We start from the raw sequence: 19853 nt of genomic DNA on the forward strand, positions 1-19853 counted from the left end.
CTGGTGATCTCACTTGGTGACCACAGCTCATATAGCAGGACAGCTGCCCAAGCTAGGCTGCCTTAGCTTTAAATGGAATCATATGATATAAGGGAATAGTTGATGTAAAATACAGCTATGTGCCTTGTACTCTGCACTTAAGGCATTAGATAAACAGATGGTTTAAATACAGATGATGTGGTAATTCTGGATATATTTACCAGTGTGCTTTATTAAGAGAGAATCCATGTTTATACTCTGTGCATGTGATCCCCAGAATTGAAAAGTTGTATCCTCTTTATAAAAATCATGGGATCTCAGAAAAATTATCAGAGACACCCTCCTGTCTAAAACCTCTTCCTCCTTTGTGCACACATCTTTCAAGATGCCAGTGCTGTTCAATGACATAAACACTTCTCTTTGTTCTAGAGCCTGTGACAGCACAAGATCTAATATTTTTTTTGCTTTTGAAATGACAAAATCCCCCAACTTTCTTTCAGCTCTTTATGGTAAATTGTTCCCTAGGTGGCAAGAAGTTCACAATACATGACTGAATGTTTATGAGAAAATGGTGCATTATAAACATGTGCATTTCTGAGTGAGAGCAAACTAACATAAACACCAGCATCATATCACAGCATTATTGCAATGTATGAGGGTTTTTTTTCTATTCTATTTAATTTTATTTATTTTATTTTATTTTATTCTATTTTATTCTATTTTATTTTACTGACAGATAATACAGGGAGAATGAAAGACAGATGGGAACATTTCAGTTTAGTCAAGAGAAGGTTTCCATAACAATTTATTTAAATATTTCATTTGATGCAAGGAAATTATTAATTGTTCTTTAAGTAATGAGCTTTGACATTAATAGCTCCTTAAAATCTGTCTTTGATTTTCAAAGAAACTATGTTCATGCTTTGGATTAACGTATAACAATAAAATAATTATGTGGAATTATGATTCAAACATTTCTGATTTTTTTATTTTTAACCTGATTTTAAAGTTTTCAGACTATATGACTTGTGCAAAGAGATAGCCAGATTTACAGGACTTTACAACAGGCTGACACAGTTGGCTACCATTTAATCATTTAAATAAGACATTTGTTCTGCTGACTTTGAAGGCAGCTGGTAATGGTGCCTGCATAGTACCTGCCCCTGAAGTTGGTTTTGAATGACAGGAACTCAGCAGTTGTTTCTTTACCAGGATGAAGGTGGTTTTTGTGCTTCCCTGCCTTCAGCAACCTTCACTGTTCTCTGTAAAGAGGCTGTGTAAAGTGGGAATGGTGAGGAAAGGAGGAGGCAGTCCTGCTTTCACACACTCCCTTCTGCCCTGACTGTGCCATACCTTGGTACATATAGCAGCCCTTTCTCAGAGTATGACTCAACTGTATTTTTATTTTAAAATGCAGATGGGAAATTGCCTCATCAAACCCAGGGGACAACGTCAGGCGTTGACAGCAGCAAGAAGTTATATCTTGGAGCAAGATTAGCTAGTTTTCTATGTGAGTTTTGGCTTTCCTGGCCCAGGTCTTGACCAGAATAAACCTACAAACTTTTTAAGCAACAGAGAGAAATCTGTAGATTTAAATGTAAATGTAACTTCATTCCAATTTGTCATCAGTATTTAAGGGAATGGGGAGCTCCAAGACGTCAGTTTGCAGAAAGACCGTGAGAAGAAAATGGGCAACCTTGCTGGCCTAATCCCCTCCCCCTCACAAGGGAATTCTTACAGACTGTGACATCATGACTATATATACTAAACCTTGCTGGAGAGCATGTTGAGAGAACTTATTATTAGTTATTTGGTTTAGAAATGTTTGCATTACACAGAAAAAAACACATCCACTGGTGGTTTTTTTTGCCTTTTTTTGTTGTTATTTTGTCTGTGTGTGAAGTTCCTCAAGTGCATTTTCATTTAAGCACAGTGCTTCAAGAGCATTCTCCATCTTAAAATTCATCCTGATGTTTGTGGTTTTTTTAAAAAGGAAACGACTCTGTGACAATGTGGGTGGCTGGGTATGTCATAATCCTGTCATGCACTTGGGTGCTCAGGCTGCAAAGAATCTCTTCATTTTCAAGTAGGCAGGAGAATTTCTTTACCTCTGTGAAAAGAAGGCTGCCTCCTTGGTGGAAGATGCCACCCAAGTAGGCTGTGAGGAAAAGGCCAGTAAGCCTCTCGTCTTAACTCAAACTTGCCTCTTGACGAACCATTTGATTTTGAGTTGTATCTTATTGTTGTGGTATTTCTGTCCCAGAGCATGGGATACTGTGCTGTTACTAAAAACATGTTAGCAGAATCCATCATCTGATGGTACAGAGAAAACAGTAAGCAGAGCAGGCTATGGAAGCACACTTTGAAGGTCCAAATATGCTGTGGAAAGTAGGTATATTTGAACATGCCATCCTAGGGAGTCTGCTCAGCTTCTAGACAGTTTGGGAAGAAAGAAATTCTGGGTAAGTTGATGGGAGACAGGCTTTGACTGCTACTGAGTGAGTTGATGTAAATGAGTGAATATATTTTGCTGATAGGATTTAGCATGTGTGACAACAGTTTGGAAAACTCTCTGGAAAAAACACCACCACAAAAAAAAAGTGCCTGAAAGGATTGTTTATGGTATCATTCTACAAACTCTATTGTTCAAAGCCAAGGAAAAATGTTGCCTCTGTATTCCAACAGGATTGTCTCTTTTCTGGGGCTTGATTGTGAGAAATCTAAGCTAACAAAGTCGAAAAGGTATCTTTTAGTATCTTCTTCAATAGTAAAGGAAGGCTGAAATCTGTTTGAAGGCTGTGTAGGTGGATACTTCTCTGCCAGGTGAATGGGGGGGGTGGTTTTGAAGGCAGATTTGCTAAGTGTCAATTATAAATTAGATACTCCTTTTTCTACCCCATTACTTCTGAGAAGCAGAAGTAGCTCTCAAAAGCTATAGGACAGGTATTTTTTTATTAAATTATGGTCTGTTTTGTTCAGTTTTTCTCTAGCTCAGATCAACGGATTGGTTTTCTTAGTCCTCTAGCTGATAAGCTTCTCAAAGATTTACTGCTTGTGTTTATTTTACAAAGAAGTGAGCTGTTTACTCTGGCTGGTACTTCAGTGAGAAACTGATCCAATGAATTAACTTCATGGTTATGCAGATTTATCCAAATTGAAGGAATTTTAACAATATACTTGAATTCTGTAGCGTGACAATGAGTTATGCACTCATTGTGAATTTTCTTGTAGCTTCAGCACTGCAGTTCTTTGAGTCTGTTTTGCATTGCTATTTTTCTTGACTGAAGACAGGAAGACCCTGCAATGAAATATCTGTCACAGCTGATTGCTTTCTATATTTTGACTTATTATGCCCCTAAAATACTTTTATAAAGGCTGGTGCTGATTTCACAGAGCTGGGGAGTTACTGGACACCTATGGTTTGTGCATCTCTACAAATATGATATTGTTGCTTAAGTTAAACTAGCTCTGTGACTGATATTCCCCATTAACAAGCTATTATTCTAAACAGATAATCTCTCTTGTACTTGCTGTTCATTTGCAGTTTAAATGATATCCCATGTGCCATTTTAACATGCATCTGTAAGTCTCAAATATTCTCAAACAAAGCCATGATGGAGCATGAGGGAATGTCATTAAAAAGTGAGTTTCCCTTTCACTGTTGTGGCAGATCTATTCACTTCAGAATGTTCCTCATGGACATGAAGCAGCATGGAATGTGACAGGCAAACCTGAAGCAACAGAAAAGCACAACTTTCACAATAAATTTAGAACTGCAAACCATGGGAATATAGTGCCAAATTGTGGTTTGTGTTACATTCTGACAGGACCCTGTGAGGCAGGATAATATTTCCAAGCATTAGCAACAGTCAATTCCTGTGAGAGGAATTAAAAGTTACGTTGAGAGATTGTTTTCATCTGCACAATATTCTCTATATTAATATGGCATTTTGTACTTTAAATATAATACAGCAGAATTTTCACTTAAAAATTTCACTAATTTTTCAAGACATGAACTGTGTGTTTCAACTTGAGCTGTGTTGTCATCTGTGTTGTTAAACATAAACAATTAAAACCAAATTTAAAAACTGTAATTCAATTCAAACATTCTTACAAGCATTTTTTTTAACTGCTAATGACATAATTTAATGGCCAATGAATTATCAGATATTACATATTGTTTTAAACAATGGGCACTGGTTTTGGAACTGCAGATAATCCTTCACTTAAATGTCCATGAAAGGCAGAAGAAATAGTCTTACAATTTTATAGCTGATTCTTGTCCATTTAGTTTGAAGGTATGTCTAGTCAGTTCAAAGAATAATCTTTACCAATGACATAGAGAAAGGGATCGAGTGCACCCTTAGCAAATTTACAATAACACCAAGCTGAGTGGTGCAGTTGATGCCTGAAAGACAAGATGATGTTTGGAGGGACCTGGACAAGCTTGAGAAATGGGCTCTTGATGTTTAACAGGACCAGGTGCAAGGTTGGGGAAACACTTTGTGTCAGCACAGGCTGGGTGATGAACAGAGTGAGAGCAGTCCTTCTGAGAGGGGCTAGGAGTGCTGGTGGGTGAGAGACGGGACATGAGCCAGCAGTGTGCACTTGCAGCTCAGAAAGCAAAGATTCTGGCATACATCAAACACAGTGTGGCCAGCAGGCCAGGGCAGGGGATTCTGCCCCTCTGCTCTGCCCTCATGAGCCCCACCTGGAGTGCTGTGTCCAGCTCTGGGGTCCCCAGCACAGGAAGGACATGGACCAGGTGTAGCAACTCCACAGGAGGGACACAAATGTGCTGAGAGGGGTGAAGCACCTCTCATAAGAGCTGAGGGAATTTGGTTTGTTTAGCCTGGAGAAGTCCCCTAATTGCCACGTTTCAGTACCTGAAGGGACCTACAAGTGGAGAGAGACTTTTTACAAGAGAGTGTCGTGACAGGAGGGGGCACAGGTTCAAAATAAAAGAGAGCAGGTTTCAATTAGATAGTTCTTCGCTGTGGGAGTGGTGAGGCACTGGAATACGTTGCTCAGAGAAATTTTGAAGGCTCCATCCCTGGAAGTGTTCAAGGCCAGGCTGGATGGATCTCTGAGAAATCTGGTCTAGTCAAAGGTGTCCCTGCCCATGGCAGGGGAACTGGAACTAGGTGATCTTTATGGTCCCTTCCAACAAAACCGTTCTATGATTCTATGAACAAAGTATTAAAATATACTAACTGAATAACTGAAATAGACCGTGCTAAAGCAATTGTAAGACAGGAAGAAAAATTCCTGAGAAACTAAGTTTGGAGAAGATTAGGTACTACTGTGGGAGCAGTGGCTTAAATGGCTCAGTGGTAAAGGAAGGGTGGATTCTGAAAGATAAAATTTGTAAAGATCCCTTTCCATTTAGGAATGCCTAATGAGGAAGGAGGAGGAAGAAGAAGACAGACCAAGAGACATTCCTCAGAAGCTGCAAAGATCAAGGGAGATAGATGAGAAGAAGAAGGAAAGCAGATAAATAAGGTTTGACAGCCATTTAAAAAAAAAAAAAAAGCATTAGGGAATAGATAAGTGCATTTGGAACAGGAAGACCTGCAAAGTTTTGAAAGCATGAGGGAGAAAAGTGAGAAAGCGTTAAACTGATAATGAGGGAATGAGTTTTGAAAACAAGATGGATAACAACTTGGGAATTTGGTACAGAAATGGGAAGCAGTAGACAGAAAACAGGAGCAAACCAAGCAACTTTCTGGTTGACAGTGACACATTTGCTAAACAAGTGAAAACATGGATTAAGCATAGTGCAGAAAGTGACTTGTAAAGTGCAAATGTGGCAGCTGAAACTTTGATAAAGTAAAAAAGTGGTTTTGATGAGGACCTAACAAGAGAAGAAGGGATAATCCTTCTCATCTTGAAGAATTCTATTGCAGTAGAGAAAATAAAGTCATGACATGAAATAGGCTAAAAAACAGCACCCACAGAGAGTAGGAGATAAAACCAAGAAGATTATAGAAGACTGTTTGCGTTTTTTACTTGTAAAAAATGTTTTTTTAATGCAGTGAATATGTTGCCTACACTAAGCAGTAATACCATTCTCCTGCGTCTTGTGGCTGTTGACAAATTTAAAAGTTTGTTTTAAAATTACTACGTTATACTTTAAATGATGGTGTATTCTGGCTTTGTCTTTAGGTGACTTGAACTCTCTCAGACTGAGGTACGTACAACCTTTATCATAAAATTCTTTTTCTTGCTGATTTTGTGTACCAATCCTTTATGAATTGTTTCGTGACTCCCTAAAACAGTAATTGCAATGAAAACCATATCTACACTATAATTACCTTTACTTCAGAAAACAAAAGAGGGTTAAAATTTTAAATTCTTTATTCCAAGAAATATTACATGGTGGGATGTATTTCTAAGTATTGAGATGCTATTTTCAGTTGTAGATGATATATTCCAAATCACATTAAGATAATTTTTGATTCCTGAAATTAATGCTGTTAAAGAGGTTTAAAAGGCAAAGGTTGTGCTATTCCTAGCTAGTATAATATTGCTTTAATAATATAATATATTATAAAAATATAATAAATAATATTTATTTTAAAATAAATATTTTAGAAAATATTTAGCCTTGGTGCAGACTAGTCCTAATCCACTGTCTTGTTGATCCTAAAATGAGGTTAGATTTGCTTAGACCAGATCTTATTTTGGTCTATTGATATAAATGTTTTTATGAAGTGAAATGCACAAGAACCAGAAATACTAAGCAAGGATGCCAGAAGTACAGCAACCTTCACTGGGTTCAGTGGTATCCAGAATGATATCATGGCAGTGAGTATATCATAAACACCTAGTTAGCTCATCTAAACTGACACTGCAAGGACCAGCGTGTTGTAGAGCATGAAGCCAATGCAAAGATGTATTAAAGGATCAAGTTTAGATAAAAATACTGACTTTACTAAAGAGATATTTGCAACACTGCCAAACTCAAGTACTCTGAATGACTGTTTTGAGTTTGACTTGAAATGCACACTGTATCTCTGAGCATGCTTCTACTTTTATGAGTCAGTGGTTTGAGTTCCTTTTAGATTTTTAGATTAATAAGAACAGGACATTAATTTTTTTCTGCACAACCATTACTGCCTTAAAAATTCATTTAAAAAGACAAGATTCTTCTAGAACCTTAAGAATCTCAGAGCAAGGGCTTCAGGTACGTAGTGAAGTGATGAGACTTTCCATAAAATCCAATGAAATTATAAAATAAAATGTTAAACAAAAAATAGAATAGAATAGAAAAATACAATAAAATATTAAATAAAAATAGAAGAGAAAAAATAAAATAAAATAAAATAAAATAAAATAAAATAAAATAAAATAAAATAAAATAAAATAAAATAAATAAAATAAAATAAAATAAAATAAANATAAAATAAAATAAAATAAAATAAAATAAAATAAAATAAAATAAAATAAAATAAAATAAAATAAAATAAAATAAAATAAAATAAAATAAAATAAAACTGCAGTATCATTTGTGAAAGACATTGTTTCCCACGTATTCCACTTTTGAAAGTATGATAATACCAACTTCAAGGCTGGTAGTAAAAGCCCTGCAAGCAGGGACATGCTGTATCAAAAAAAAAATCAAACAACCTCTGAACACAGCTGAGGATAAAATTAGTCTGGGCAGTGGAAGTCAGAGGAATCTTATTCATGCTTGATGTCTTGATTGGACAGTCAAGGCAACATGCAATATGATACATTGTTATGCCTGGGATTAGCTCTATTTTCCTTTTATTTTACTGTCTCTTCATATTAAACCTCTGAAACTTCACTTTTTCATGTCACTAGTCAAGCCCAAACAGAAGAGACTTAATCTAATTTACACATATGCTAAGAACACACAGTGAAAAAAAACCCCTAGATGGTCAGTATTAATACTACTGCTTTACAAACTCTTCTTCTCTGAGCTTTACTTGATCTCATAGAAATCTCTGTAAATTATTCTGGTTTATGAAATATTTGGAAATCACGTAACAGAAATTGCCAAGAGGGTAGGATGTATTCAACATTTAGTTGTCATTTTCAGTAAATTTCCATTTTATCATAGCTCTTACAATTCTACTAGGGTGTAATGTAACCACAAGGAAATCCACAGAGGCATGCAATGAGCTTTTGATGGTGTTTTTGGGTTTTTTGTATTGAGCTTTTTTGTCATGTGAATATTTGAAAAGCACATTGAGTTCATTATAAGCTTTGTTAAACATGTTTTAGTGCAAGCAGAAAAATCTGAGGATACCTGATGGTGTAATTGTTAAATAATGTAACCGGGGTGTGGAGGGGGGTTGGTGCAGAGTGGGTGAGAGCTTATGGCAATGGAGCAGAACAAAGAAAGCCCAAGAGTACTGCATGTTTTTACCACCAGATATAATACCCAATCCTAAAGGAGCAGAGAATGCACATTTCATCACCTCCCCCTTGGTAGGGAATCACTGCCAGGCAGAATCTGTCTCACTCACTAAAAGCCAGGAGCGTGTAAAGATGCACAGTTTCTCCAGGATCCCTTCAGTGTAAGATCTTCCAAGCAGAGCTTGAGATTGTTGGTACCTTCAATCATGGTTTGTTGTGCAATCATGGGTTGCTGTTACTGTGAGGAAGAAGACAATTTAATTTGCATTACAATTGTAAGTAGTTCTGTGAGTTTGCTTCTAGAGAGGTGAAGGACAAAGGGATAGCATATCTATTACATTTATATTATTCACAAGTAAATAAGGGCAAAAAGACAGTTTATTCAGAGATCCTATTTTCAGGGGGAACAGAAGAAAACCCTGACATTTCCTTTCTCTCTCTGAGGACAAGTACTACTAGGAGAGGATCCTGAAGAAACACCTCTGGAGAGTATGTGTCTTTAATTTGTGACAAAACCCACTGAAGTTGTGATCATCAGAAAGAACTCTAAGGTAGCAGCACTTTAATATTATGTCAGTGATTTTAACCAAAGAAATCCTTAGTGCAGGCCATTCATTTTGAATGAGTCTGAAAGATCAGTCCTGTAACAGCTTAATAGTCAGGTAAGAGCTTCAGAAAGCACCTTTTAATTCTTTCCTGTTCCTGGTGGTCATGAGAGTAGAAGCACACTGACTGCTGGTGTGTCCAACACTGTTGTAACTGCTTAATGGAGAAATAAAACACTTCAATTTCCAGGAAAGCCAGTATATCTCACAATAATATATCTATATTTCAAAGTCCTTGCCAGACAGGCACATTTGTATGAATGATGATAGTCAAAGTGAAAAACAGAATGCAACCTGGATTTGGATTTTTAATGTATTTTTTTTTATGAAAAGAAAGATTTTTTTCTGCTTCATCATCTGCATAGTCAGAATCTGGAATTTATTAAGGCATAAAATAAGAACTGGGGCATTTTGTTCAGCATATTTTCTACCATTTCCATTACTCTTCAGAATAAAAGGCATCCTAAGATTGTACAAAATTGAAATTTATATATTAAAAACTGTCTTTCCTGTATGGAATAAAGAGATTAATATTTAGCATGGGAGGGAAAAAAAAAAAGCAACTAATAGAGATCTTCTTAATCTCATGTATATTTATAAAACCCAGTAAAAGTACTCTAAATTAACTACAAAAAAATTGGCCTGCTTATTGAAGATAAGGTCCTACTTTTAAGAACAACACATCAAGAGGCAGATATTCAGTTTTATTTCTGCAAGAGCTGGTGCAGTTATTTCTGATTATTTGCTGAGACATTTTAGAAACTATCAGAGATATTTATCCACATTCGCTTGGCTGACTTTCAAGGAGAGGATCAAGAAAGGAAACGGAGAACACCAGTGATAAATATTCCCAGGAACATTCTGAAGCTGGCAAACTCTCAAAATCATGTTTCACTGAGGTTTAGATGAACTGCATATTATGTACAGTCTTTGGAAAATGAACTAAATGAATGCATTCTGTGCTGTGGTTCCTGAGTTCAAGATGAAATGTGTACTGAATCTGCTGTGCTTTCTGTAGCTATTTGCTGGTAAGAAGTCACAGCATAAGATGATTCCAAAAAAATTTGTGGAACTAAAAGCTGTACTGCTGGAAGTATGAAGAGCACAATGTATCACCTGAGTATACTGAGCTTGTTGAAAAAGGCTGTCTCAGTGATGTCTACTTGCAAAATCCTGATTTTTCTTAGCTTGTAGCTAAGTATTTCAGAAGTTTGTGTTTCTCCATAGACCTAAATGCTGCTCCCTTATTTCAGAGAAACTACCTCTTCACCTAACTTCTATAGAAATGTTCTTATGGCACGAGTAATTAATATTTTGTCACTATATGCCCACTTATAAGTGAGCAGAAAAATGATACTAAGGAGCAATTCCTGTTGCACATTGGCAAAAATGCAGCTTACAACATAAGGAAAGACCAGAAGACTGGTCACTCATGAGGGAGATAAAATGCATTCATTTTTATGAGATTTGACTGCTGACTTTTTTTGTGTAAAAAAACCCAAAAGGAATACTGCAAATATTATCTATGGAGACTGCTGAATTGTGGAGTGGATTAGAATCACAGAAAACACTACAAAATCCTTTTTTTGATGTGTGGAAATCGACTTTCTGTGTTTTTTTCCTGTGGGATCCTCATGAAGAATCAAAAAATCTATGCATATCTGGCATGCACAAAAGGATCTGTGCATGTTTTGCTAGCATGTATTGTGTCTTCAGCCCCCTCTTAAATCCACCAGGAGCTTGAATGCATATCTTGGTCTGGGCCCTCTGAAGTCAAATTATGCCTCTGTTTCCATCTGGGATTTCACCAGGAAGTGTTTCAAGTACCGAGCTGTAGGCTGATACCATGAGATTTGCAGACCTGGGAAATTCAGATAAGCCCATACAAACTTTGAACCTCCAAACCTTCTGAAGATTGCCTGTCATGAAGTGTAACTCTACTACTGTCTGCAGACAACACTGAAGCATAAATGGAAACAGATCTCTGTTTAAAAAAGCTCCTGTGGGTGGCTTTAGGACAAAAGGATAAAAAAAATTATATCTGGAAATCCAATGCCTTTCAGAGCAGAACTCTCTCTTTGCATACTTGAGTATTTCTCTGCAATCATGATGTTAAAATAAAAGCCCATAAAAATCAGTTTATTTCCTGCTTGCTCCTGCATTTTCACTGTGGTTGATCTGATGCAGTGATGCATTCTTTAAACATTCATTTCTCTATTTACTTAGTCAAGCTGTTGTTGTTTACCATATTCCCATTAAGCTGGTCAAGGGTGTATATTTGAGAGAAAATCCAGCAGTAGCCAGAAGCTGTTGCAGTAGAAAGAAGACTAAACAACCAACAGGCATTGACAGGGATGCAGTGTGGAGCAGAGCCTGGCCCATGAGCCCATGCCAATATTTCTGTGTCTGTGGCTGAAGTCACAGAATATCATGAGCCCTGCGTCAAGCATTAGGTCACCACCCTGTTTCTAACAACAACAAATGGCAGATAATACAGAAAAGTACACAAGGACTGGGAAAGTTTAGGGTGGTGCTTCTTCTTGCAAACATTCCCAGATTCTAATAATCTTTGAACAAGTAGTTTCCCAAACTAAATGTGACATGGACATTACATAGACATGTTTAAACTTCCTGTAGACTTTCTTCACAAATTTTGGGTTCAGAAGCCAATTTCTAGGAGACAAAATCACATGGTAATTAATTCTGCAGTCTCAAATTGCCCACACTTATACATCATCTAAAACTATATATTTTTCAGAGGGAAAGAGTGATTGTATTTTTTTTAATAAACTTCTTGTTAAAAATTTTGTTTGCTACCTTTCATGTTATGAATAAAGGAGTGATCATTATCTGTGTTTCCCGTAAATGTCACAATTATACTGACCCAAGATGGAAGAGAAGATTTCATGTAGACCTAAACAACCTTCCAATACCTAAGATGAGGTCATTGAGAAAACTGTCAGGCTCTTCACAATGTGAGGGCAAGAAGACAGTGGACATATGTTGAAACAAGAAATTGTTAGATGAGTTATAAAGAAAAGCTTTTACACCATGAGGACAGTGCAGCAATGTAAGAGGTTGCCCAGAGAGGGGCAGTTAACATCTTTGGAGGTTTTTCAGATCCAATTGGATAAACCCCAGAGGTCACTCTATTAAAAAATAGGTGGTTGGACTAGAGTTCTCCTGAGGGCTTTTCTAAACTGAGTTTTCTTATGATCTTATGTTGTATCCCCTGCTAGATTTCTCTTTTCTGAAGAGAAAATTTCTCCCTCATACAGAAACCATTTACTACCATTGAACATTTTGTTGCACTTCTACCTTTTATTGTGTCCTTTTTTGATAAAGGGCAACCAGAACTGCACATGCTTTTCAGAAGAGTCTGTGTTGAAGGTGTTCAGTGCTTTGTTCCTTAATCCCTCAGTAATATCTTTGTCCTGGTTTGTTTGCCTTTTTGACTGAACCTACTATGCAGTATATATTTATTATACAATAATCCAACAGCTGTGGGTAGATGAATACCTGTCAAATGGTCACAGCAAATTAACAACCCATCATTTGTATATACAATTAAGTCTGGGTCTACTCATTAACCCAGATTTTCATCTGTTGTTTAATGTCTAAATTTGTTAACTCCTCTTGCAGTACTTTCAGTCAAGATAGCTTTGAACTAGTCTGATTTTTTTTTCATCATATGAAAGCTTCATTTCAGAATAAACAGTAATACAAATTATGTATTTCTTTCATATTATGCTTTTTGCCTATTTTCAAGGCACCCTAAAATCTTTAAGAAAACGAAACTCACTAGCATAAGACAATGAAGAATTAAAGCTCTGTTACTATTGTCCAGGCTTTTCTTCTTTTATTATTTTTTCCATCAGTATTGTTTTAGACCTAATTTTCCTGTTCTTCTAGATGGACATGGCTTCCATTTCGAAATTATTGGTGTATTAGCCTTCTTTACTCTGATGTTAATAATTATGTATTAGACCAATTCACACATGTCTCAGAAGGAACTCAGGAATTGCTTCTCCTTTTGAATATTCCCTAATTTGCCGTTCATAGAATAAATCAATTATGGCATGGAAAACCACAGCCTTTGTGTGTGGTTTTCATGACATCTACTTAACCCACCCAACAGACTGATTCCCCCTTCAGCTTTCACATTCTCTCCACTTCTGTGGCTGTGTGGCAAGTTGTACATACTTACTACAGGACCTCTGATGGGTTGTGAAGGGAAGGGTTGCAAGATTTAAGCTACTGGGGAAAACTGTCTGCTTTTCTAAAGGAAGGATTTACCATGTCATCATTTTTATCCTTGAGTGGTTCCTGGTGCCCTACTAATGTGGCATTCCTTCATTAAAGGCTTATGTTTAAGGCCGGTAATGTAATATGGCAAGCAATCTGTAAACACTTTATTTCTGAATTATCATTGCTTTTATTGTTGTAATAAGTGTAAGGCTGACATTTGGATTTGTTTTTCCTGACTGAGGCTCTGAAACCATTCAGCTCTTTCAGAGGCCAAAATGCTGACACCAAAATGGAAGTCACAAAGCTAGAAGGCCTCGAGAGAAAAACACTAATCAGTAGGGAAAGGGAAAAACACTTCTTAAGTTTAATTTACATAAATTACATTTTTGCCCAGAAAACTTTTTCCAATGTTTTCAGTTATGTGTTTGTAATTTCTCTGTATTCTGGCTATGGAAAAACAGAGTCATTACTGGATATGCAGGTACAAATGGTGTTCATGGAATGGGGAAAAGAAATGTAGAAGAGAAATTCTTAGGCACTTGTGTATTCACAGTACAGAAATGTAGAATATTAACTATCACTTTGTCCTGAACTGTAAAAACTATCCAGATGAGAAGATGAAAAGAATGACCAGAGCCGGATGTCTTTGATTCCAAACCACAAGTAAAGAAGTATCCACCTACCAAGGAAAGTTTGAGGTCATGAGAAAATTTTGCAAACAATGTGAATTTTGTTAGATCAGAGCCTGCAAAGTGTTGCAGTGCTGCAGTACTTGCATCTATGGACTAGGTATTATATATCAGACATTATATATCAGATAGATTTTATGAATAGTCTTTTCAGCCCCCTTTACTGAAAATGTGTAACCCAATAAGAGACCTGTAAAAGGGGAAGGTCATCTATAAGGTTCCTATAGGGACTGAGGCCACCTCTGTGTTGAAGTCCGAAGTCCAAAGGTATTAACGCAAGAAAATAACCTCAAGATTTTTAGATTTTGGTACAGTGTTACCAAAGGAGAGAAGTTACTGAAACATGCCTTCATGAATGAAACATGGCTTCACTGAATGAATGCTAAGGCAGTACATGTGAGCATTTACATACTGATTGGAAAGAGAGTTAAGGGACATTTGTCCCTCCATTAAAAAAGAGCCTTCACCCAATAATTATTTTTGCTTCATCCCCAGTCTGCAATGGAAGTGGTTTAGGGTGCTGACTGGAAGGGTTAGAGAGGGATAAATACCTTTGTAGATGGCAGTGTGGGAGAAACATGAAGATTCCTGTGCTAGGAATAAGATATCATTTTTATGAACAGGATAAGGCATTTGGCAGACACATCTGCATATGGTTAGCTGATCCTGAAAGAGAAACATGTTTCCTATACTGTCAGCTACCTCTTCAAAATAAACTTATCCTTTAGAGTTTAAAAAGCAGAGATAGAAGGTTATCATGAGACAACTGTTGAACATCTGGTAACCATAGGTCATGAGGGAACACTGGCCAGCCAAGTCTGCTGGCACTTGTGCTGCAAAGACTTGTCAGCAGCACTCTATCCATTCACATCCATTGCACTTGTGCTAGGGTCAATCTCCACAACACACTTTTCTGAACTATTCACTTACTGCCCATGTTGTGTCATTTTAAATAGGTTTAGCTTTTTTTCTAGTAATTGAAAACCATCCTGGAGGTTTGCTATTGATCTCATTTGGCTATTCTGTGCAACTAAACTGTTAGTTCAGGCTTCCTAGTTTGTTGGGTTTTTTTGTTTGTTTTTTAGTTTTAACTTTTTGATTTATCAAGAGAGGTAATTTAAAACAGGATAGCTTTTATTCCTGTTTATGTTTCCATATCTTTTCGGTCTCCAAATTTAGTGAGGTTGCACAGGTGATCCAGTGGGCCTGTCAACGAGCTTGTCAATGTAAACATTTTGATTAAATCCAGTCTGTTTTAACCAAGTCTGTCTATCAGACACTTCTGTCTTCCGTGGTCTGTTGGGAAATAAAACCAGTTCCTACTAAATATCTAAGCCCAGATCACACTTTGAAGTGAATGGCACGACATCCATTGTTTGGTGGAAGCAGACTCTAGCAAAATTATTTTTTACAGAAGAACACAGACAATTTTATATTTTTAGTTTTGCAGTAGCAGATGTCTTGATTGCTAGCATTCCCTAATTCTTCAGAAAATCCTCCAATTACAGGACAGCTAAAAAGTGTCTGGGTGATTTTCAGTAATGTTGCAATATGGAGGACAGTGAGACAGCTAATTTGCCAGCCATTAATCTACTCAGCAGTTTATAACAGGTCTGCTTATGGACACCTGACCTCATGTTCACAGTAAATACTGGGCTATGTTTAATGTGGGAGGTAGGTCTGGCAAAAAGATGAGGGATCCAGTGAGCCAGAAGTATATAACAGTCATCTGAGGCTAGCTACATTTGTTGGGACCTTGTCCCTTTGTGTGCCTGCAGGATGTAAAGAAGTACTTATAGGCACTTGATATCTGATAGACACATATCCTTCTAGAGGATCCTTATGCAAAGTGTGAGCATTAATAACTGCTTTATAAAAGGATCAAACTCTGCTGAAAGATGTCTGGAATTTCTTTCTCTTGTTTATAATGTGAAACTCTAACCTGGTAAACACAGATTTCTCTCAAAGTGTGGGACCCTGCCACCCTCTCTCTCATGGCAGACACCAGATCTGCTCAGTGTCAGCCTCTCTCTCTCTGGAGTGATGAATGTAGAACTGATGCCTTCACAATGACTTATCTTCAAAGTGGGAACTTCTCCCCTCCCACCCTGGTGCATTGTTTATAGCCTGATGTTTATAGTCTTGTGGTTAAAGAGCTTCCTGGGAAATCGGGGTTTGCCTGCCTGCATGACAGGAGGATATTACACTTCAGTTTCCTAATTACCACTCTTCTACTGTGTGAAAAAGGGAGGGGGAGAATAAATCTCCGTGGTCTCTTTTAGAAAGGCAGAAAAAACTGGAGAGATGTTGAGAGCACTGCCTGAGCAGCTTTCAGGTGACTGTGGCAGAGGCACTGGGGAGAACACACACCAGCCACTGAGTACTTTTAGGATGCCAGGGTGGTGTCTGTCACTCTGAGCTTTACTTCAAGGTCACAGTGTGGTGCTCATGAAGTTAAGGTAGATGGTGTATCAACTTGATTAGATAGGTTCAAGATCAAGCTTTGACTCTTAGTGGTCTCTTCCTGGTATTTCAGATGCTTGTGATTTTTTTTTCCTAGCTCCTAGTACTAACATCTGAAGATGAAGGGAATGGCTGAGAGATAAGTAGATGTATTTTGATAAATGGAGGCAAGTGGATCAGCCTTGTGCTGAAACAGGTTCTCTTTTGGATGTCTTCTTTGGGTTTGACTTGTTTACTCTTGAGTTTCTCATAACATGAGTCTTCCCAAGATATTTAGCAAAGATAAGAAAGAAAGGTTTTGGGCCTCTTACTGATATGATGTTGAAATAAATTTCTTTCCTCCTGTAAACCAATATGCATTTGCAGGTTGAGAAGACTGATGGAACTCAACAGCTTTACATTCCACCCACTTTTGCTGAGGCTGGGAACAGCCGGCTCAAGAGCTGTGTTCATCATCTAATTTGGGGCACTACAAAAAGGAAAACTTCACACAGACACAAGCTTTCCAGACCTCCCTCATAACATGGAATTTTCTCTGTTGTGCCTTCAAACCCTATGTCCTGTATAAAAAGCACACAGGAGATAATTTTTTCCATATTTTCCATGTTTGTCTCCTATCTATTCTTTCCCAGGCTGCAGCTCTGAGAACATAAGCATTCACAGTGACAGAGAGAAGGAAAAAGGGTTTCAGCATTCCCATTTTAATACTTAAAATGTAGCATCTTTATGCATCTATTTTAAATGTCTCACCCTATCTGCACATTACACTTCAAATGTGCAAAGAGATATTAAATATATATATATAAAATATATATATATAAAATAAAGAGGACTTGTTTTATAATCAAAATTTTCCATCAGCCCCTCAGGCCTCGTCTAACTTCAGTGAAGACTTTACTAGTGATTCACTAGAAAAGCTGTTTTGTTTGTATTTTAAACTCTGCTCTGATGTCAAGAGTTATCTGAGGGACAGAAAGCCCCACATGTATTCTTTCTTTGAGATGTTGCATTGAAATAAGACCTCAGCTGTTTTGCTCTTATGGTATAGGGATTTTTGGTCTAAGGGAGAAGTACTTGTCATGAACTAGTGGTCCACAGCATTTTAATGTTTATCGTTTCTTGCTTCCTTAAGAAGCTAAGATAGTTCACTGTGTTAAATAAGCTGGGACTGGGTGGAGTAAGTAAGAACATCTGCATGTCTTATGTTATGACTCCCCTAGCAGTCATCTGCAGTGCTGTATGGTTCCAGAAAGTCTCTCAAGCTTATAGATGGTGGCATTCCAACAAGCTGGAACTGCTGGCTGCAGCTGATGTTTCTGCAAGTTACTTTATCTGCAGCTGTCTTCATCTGTTGCTAGATTGAGGGAAGAATATCCTTAGATTTTGTATGCTGAAGGAGGGGCAGAATTCCAAATGATTAAAAAATTAAAAAAGAAAAAGTAAAAATACAGGAAACAAAATAGAAAAGAAGAATACCAAGGGAAGTCTAAGACAGTGAAGATGCAAGGAAATTTTAGAAGAGGTTATGTCAGTGGTTCCTTTTAAGTACATGGTAAGATTACATTAGCAGGATGAGATCCTCCAGTTCAGTCCCTATGACAAAATCCACTACTTTTGAGAATGGATTTAAACGATCATGCAATCCCAGTAATTATCCCTATTGGTAATTCCATAGTGATATTACTGATGAACAAAATACAATTATTTAAAGCAAATTAAAGGAAATTTAATTAAATTAAATTAAAGCAAATCACAAGTATTTAAAGCAAATCACATTTAAAGCAAAATCACCTATCACCTTTTCTCAGAGCAATGAACTTCTATTACAAAAGTTAACTTCACCTCGGTTTCTTTTTTGTGTGTATAATTTTAGTTTATATGCCATGAAAATACATTGCCTCACAAGAGGAAATAGCTCACAAGTTCCAGCAACCACAATAGCAGCTGTCAATTTGCTCAGTTTATGGTTACTCTGTCAGTAGATTTATCTGATCAGATAAGATGTTTCTAGCTGCACAATCCTATTTTATTTGGAAAACTGAATACAATAATAAAAAGGTGTTAGAGAGAAGGTTTGCAAGTTAAATTGCACATCTCAGCATTATTTTGACACCATTTCCCCTACTGCAGTTCTCACTCTACTCTCTTTTCCACCCTGTCTCAGCCCAGTGAATGGTATTTCCCCCTCCCTGTTGTCCCTCTGCTTCTTCATTCTCTCAGATCTACCATAACTGAATAATATTTCATTCTGAACCGAGCTTTCAAGAACACTATTGCTAGTTCATAAATGAAAACTGAATTACTTGGATTTAAATTAAGATCCTTGGGGTTTTATTTGCTTTAATTGATTTGTGGGACAAGGTGATTTGTATGTTCAATTGCATCTTTACTGGTAATGAGCTGTCTTCCACCTTTCATCATTTAATGCATAATGGAGAGAAAAGAAAGAACATTCTGTATTTCTACTTGTCAGGTTGCAAACAGCTGTGAAGGTACATGGGCCATTCAAGAGAAATGCCTTTTACTCAGAAATGTTGAATGCTGATAAAGATCAGAAATTCTGCAAAGTAAAAAGAATCCCTAAAGCCAGAATTGATATTTACAAAGAGATTAAAATTTAGAAACTTTTTTGTCTGTCTTGAGGATGGAGATAGTCATGAGGTAAATTTTTCTGGCTTTTCCGTTCCCATATTGAGTCCAGGCAACTGAAATTTCTCCTCTTTGTTAAGAGAACTATCACAATTAGAAATCATGTTGTTAGTAAAAGTCACTACAACTGTGAATATCTGAGAAATAAGCCTGCTTGGTCCACATTTCTATTTGTGAAGCAAACTTTCCTGAGAAGCAATATTGCATGTTGAACCAGTTGAAATTATAAAAACAAAACAAACAAACAAACAAACAAACAAACAAAAAAGACGTATTCTCATGGTACATAAATTTTGCTTTATAATTAAGCACATTTTCTGCAAGTGGATTTTCCTTGCCAGAGAGAGTGAGAGCTGATAACTTACTAAAGAAAGAATAATTCATAATAGCCAAGATTCACTCAAGATGTTGCTGTTATTACTTATGGTGTTGATGTTTTTACAATAAATATACTTGCATTCAGAACATGAGTTTGTAGACCATACTTCATAAGAGAAAGCCTCTAACTCAAGCACAGCACAGGGATTTTCTCCTAGTCTGTCCCTGATGTACTGGGGTTTGGAACCCATGTTTCTTTGTGTTTTAGCTATATTACATTGCAAATCTGGGCATTAGCCCCAGAAGCTGTTTCTCACTTTCAGCAAAACTGATGTGGGAATTAGATGCCTGGACTATTCTAAAGGTACGAACCCAAGCCGAATGCAATAGCTGCAGTTTTCCTGCTAAACTCAGATGATCACTTTGTCTCAAAGGGTGACAGCTGTATCCATTAACCTTATGAAAGGTTTCCTAGAGACAGCATGAAGTTACAACATAAGTCATGCATTTGCTCTGT

Source organism: Parus major, chromosome 2, assembly GCF_001522545.3.
Source record: "Parus major isolate Abel chromosome 2, Parus_major1.1, whole genome shotgun sequence".
NCBI classification, from domain to species: Eukaryota; Metazoa; Chordata; class Aves; order Passeriformes; family Paridae; genus Parus; species Parus major.